Source organism: Lolium rigidum, chromosome 2 (genome assembly GCF_022539505.1).
Source record: "Lolium rigidum isolate FL_2022 chromosome 2, APGP_CSIRO_Lrig_0.1, whole genome shotgun sequence".
In the NCBI taxonomy this organism is placed as follows: domain Eukaryota; kingdom Viridiplantae; phylum Streptophyta; class Magnoliopsida; order Poales; family Poaceae; genus Lolium; species Lolium rigidum.
In genome coordinates this window covers 131,647,241-131,651,921 of record NC_061509.1, presented here as the reverse complement: position 1 = coordinate 131,651,921, position 4,681 = coordinate 131,647,241, and the positions used below count along the sequence as shown (strand labels likewise).

The 4,681-nt window shown below is 38.3% G+C and overlaps 1 long non-coding RNA gene across 1 annotated transcript; it reads right to left on the bottom strand.

Annotated features, from left to right (window-relative positions):
* Nucleotides 1-942: 942 nt before the first annotated feature.
* Nucleotides 943-4,038, bottom strand: LOC124687256. Its single transcript, XR_006998162.1, has 4 exons — nucleotides 3,763-4,038; nucleotides 3,116-3,212; nucleotides 2,761-2,897; nucleotides 943-1,303 (listed from the first exon to the last, which is right to left on the bottom strand). It is a non-coding gene; the product is annotated as an uncharacterized LOC124687256 (long non-coding RNA).
* Nucleotides 4,039-4,681: the final 643 nt, after the last annotated feature.

Sequence of the window (4,681 nt, the reverse complement as noted above, 5' to 3'; positions counted from 1 at the left end):
CGGCAACTGACGGACCGCGCAATTTCTCTTGCAGCTTCTATACATGAGGATTGCAGCTCTTACGCGAGGGCTCCAAGTTCCGACGAGAAAATAACATGTGGTCCAGCAAGTGGAGCATACATATTGATCAAACGCCACTTGACCCTGTTCCAATCAGGTTCTCCCTATTCAATTTCTTTTTAAATTATTGTATTGATTGATTTGCCTGGATCTAATCTAACACACACTAGGTGAATGCCCGTGCGTTGCTACGGGTTAATAAACACAACAAATATAGAGAAATTGATTACATATTTTTATGAATTAGTGGGACAAGAACAATATATATGTTATGGATGACTATGTCGAAACAACACATTTGTTTCTTTATCCTGAATTCTTGCTATAGGCCGACCAACATAGAGGTAGTGCATTCATTATCATGTTGGGCTTTCATGCCACCTTTAACAAAAAAAATGATCTAGAGGTAAACAGTCAAAATATCATTGACAACATCAATACAAGATGCATGTACCCAATAAGTCAACATGGATCCGTGCTACAGGGAGCTCATGTTTTGAAATTTTTGAGAACTTGATTCGGAAGTCTCAAAAAAGTCCAAATAAGAAACATGTATGTAGTGAAGTACACTACAAATGTGCAAATTTTAATATGAAATACATATTATTTTGGTTTCAGAAAAAGGACAAATCAGACAAATTTTATAAGATTCAAAGTTTGTACGGTTCCTACCCCTAGTCTGCAGATTTTTCATGTTTTCTGAAGCTAAAATATATGGTATTTAGTGCTGATAATTTACACGGTTCTGGCTCCTACTCTGGTCAAAGAAAAATAAAGTACATCAAATCTACATGGATGAAATGTACTTTGCAAATACTTTAAGGACACAAACCATAATGACTCACCAATCTTTATTTATTTATAAGAATCATGATCCACCAATATTTTAAGGCAAAATATTTATCATAGAAGTTGTATTAGGGGGCATACTGCTGAATGAACACCACCCTCATGAGATAAAATACACTCTCTTAGAGACAAATTAAATTAGACATGGTGAAGTACATAAGAGATGGCCCATGTGCAAGTGATTCGATCTTCAAGTAGCTGAGCATGGAAATTTCTTGTAGGGTCAGAAATAAAGATCAATAACAATAACATAAGGAAAATGTGGTTCTCAAAGTGTTAGTGCCCAATTTCAATAAGAAGAAGCCATTATTCGGTGCCAAACTGGAGCTACTTTATCCCACCTAATAGTGTATTGAGGGCGGTTGGAAGAGCTGGGTAGACTTCACCTCATCTCCTGCAAAATGAAATAGGACAGGAAGGAATTAACCGATCAATCAATCTAAACAATATATGTTCTCCATTGGTACTCTATGTAGAATACAAGAAAGATGTAAACTGTAAAGCAATTCTTTTCAACGAAATGTCCAATGGTATCAAAAGGCAATATTCGAACAACTAATAGTAATGCCAAAAAATCCATGATGGCTTGCTTCATATAATGTTGAAATTAAAAAAACTAAGGCAGTATGCCAGTGTGAGTCAATCGCCAAGGCAGTCTAGAAGCTACCTTATCACTTACTCTAGACAAATAAGGAAAAATGCATAGTAAATTACGAATATCTGAGGTGTGGGATTTATCATTTACCTTCTTAAACTGTGAGGCCTTAGGTTTTTCAAAGATCAAATATTGAATATCAAGGTCTAGGTGTTTAAGTTATATTTTAAAATAGCAGGTAAATATGGCAAATGGTTAAAGTACTCACCATATCCGCCACAAAAAAATACTCAAACATAATTGAAATATACATAGATAGCACAATGGATCATCATGTTTTCAGCAAAAAAAATCGAGAAAAATTAACAAGATCATAGCCGGAGGGATGCAATATGGTTCTCTGAAATTTCAACGGTACATAGTTCAAGAGGCATACATCCCAAATAACCAGAAACTTCCCATACGAAGCATAACACTGGAGACTTCTCATTTTATGTTTCAGTAACTACTATTAGCAAATATCATGCTGAGAATTACGTAATCCATGGATTCTCAATTATTAACTTTTTGTACAACGGACTCCTGACCAAAGATCCCCTACCGACAAACCAACCAAGAGCAGACCTAGAAAATAACACGTATCAGTGATAGTACTTGTGCAAGGCATCTGTTTGGCTTTAATGGCAGCGTCAAAATAAGGTGAATATGGGCTTCTAGGGTAATAATCATATTAATCTCTTGCAAGAATACATTTATAATTAATATCATTATAACTCATCATATCGTCAACCATAGAATCACCAAGACTGCAGGGCTAAAGCTTAGTTACATAACCTCTAAGGCCAGCTAAAGCTTCAGCCTTGTCTTATTATTCATTCACTTCACGTGCACATTTTGCATTCATAGCTATATCTCGAGGCTATAAATTCCTACACAAATATAACGACATATATACAATTAAGAGGGGTGTGCATTTTCTCAATTTATCTTCTCCAAACCAGATTTACATAGACAAAATAAATTTACCTAGCCAACAAAAAGAGGCTACATATAAAATTTTGTACTTATAGCCAACATTTTTGCAATGCATATAATCAAACACAAATTTTAAAGTTCCATCCGGAAGTCAAAGTGATTGGGTCAAAAGAAAAGTTACTCCCTCCGATCTAAATAAATCGACGTGAGCCGTGCACACTGAGTAACCTATCTACGTACATATGTCATGTCCATTAAAGATGATAAGAGGGAGTACTTACCAAGGTAATTGAAGTTCCAGAAATTAATTTTCTACACAATCCTTTTGGGTGGCATATACCAGTTGTATATACAGAGAGGAACATGATTCTTATGCACGGCATGTCTTCCATGGATAAATCCCATTAAGTGTGTGTCTCTGAAAATAAAGAGCGAACCTCAAGATAATGCAATGGCAAATATTGACTCTACACGTAAAATCATGAAATCAGAGCTATAAATGATATGTACACGTGCAATATGAATCGCAAAAATATGAGCATGTGTGAAAGGCAAAAGAAGTAAAATTTTGTAAATATCTTTTTGTACCAGCCAGGAGTATAGAGTAGCAACAACAACTACATGTTGCAATCTAACCTGCGAATTTGTTAGTTTCTGCCGGATGATGTTCCTTAACACAGTGGAAAATCTTTCCATCAGACCAACAGCCTAGAAAGGTCAAAGGATCTTCGATCTGCATCAGAATATATTGTTACAATAGTAACCAAAATCTATACTCAACTGCACTAATGTACAACACTGCACAGGACTAAAATTCCTAACTGTTGTAGGTAAAATCATAAGAGAACTAAGAATAAAAAAATTGCCAGAAGCACAAGCATTATCAAATATACATATACAATTGCTATAGTTTACTTTGAGTGACTGAATTTTTTGCAGTGGTAAGCATCAAAGACACATTTGCTATAGTCCATCCCATGGTTGATTCTGTGTGAATGTGCTCCCCTATCTCCTACATTTTTTAAGGGAAAATGTTCTTCTACTCATCCTCACATACTCTCTAGTTTGCAGACCTTACCTTCCATACTTCCTAAGATCAAAATTTTGTACCAAATAGCAGCTAAATTAGATACGGGCCTGCAAAACTGATAATTGAAAATCTGACTCGTATTTTCCTATATTGGGAGCTGAAACCACAAACAATATATATTGTTCAAAAAATCACAGAATTTCTTTGTGAATGACAACCTGAAATCTTTGTGAATGACAACCTGAAATTGTACCTATGCTTTATCGTGACAGTGCAAGCAACGAGAAATCTCACTCCAACATCAGGCTCACATGCATCAGCTCATTCTGTACGTAGTATGCACATCTTCCATAGCACATACTCTTGTCAGTAGTACTTGGAGTATTGGACAAAGCTCGTCCAGGAATCCATGGATATCTTATTGCAGTGCTGCACATGAAGCACGGGAGATAGAAATAAAATGTTGCAGTGTTGGGCTTGAAAAAATAGAAGCAAAAATAAGATGTTGGAGAATAGAGATCCAACATCTTATCTGTTACCATTACCATTGGCAACGCCCGAGAGAGAGAGAGGGAGAGGGAGAGGGAGAGGGAGAGGGAGAGGGAGAGGGAGAGGGAGAGGGAGAGAGAGAGAGAGAGAGAGATGAGAGAGAGAGAGAGAGAGAGAGAGAGATGAGAGAGAGATGAGAGTGACGTACATGTGAGAGTGTCGAGGTAGTTGTAGCTCCTCGAGCTCCTCCACCAGTAGATTGAAAGGCGGCGCCACGACCCCTGCACCACGAGCCCTCGCGACAAGAACGGCAGGAGACCAGGAGCGCCACTCCAATGGTCGACCGTGGCCACTACTGGATCAGACAACAGTAGGGGGAGCTTCGTCCTCTTCTCCCGCTCCCCCAATTTGGGATTCATGATGAGAGCAGCGCCCGGCCAGATCTGGAGTTGGCGCTCCTGGTGGCGGCGTGGTCCTCGTAGGGGAGATGGCGGCAGCGATCTAGATGAGAGGAAGGAGACGAGGACTCGGGGACGGGAGGAAGGGGTGGGAGGATTGATTCCTATCTTTTGGGGCAATGCAAGGAAAGACATCTGTACGAATTAATTTGTATTGATTAGTGATTTGATTAACTCTAGCACATGAAGTAGGGGCAACTTGCGGTTAAATTTCATTGGATGGTT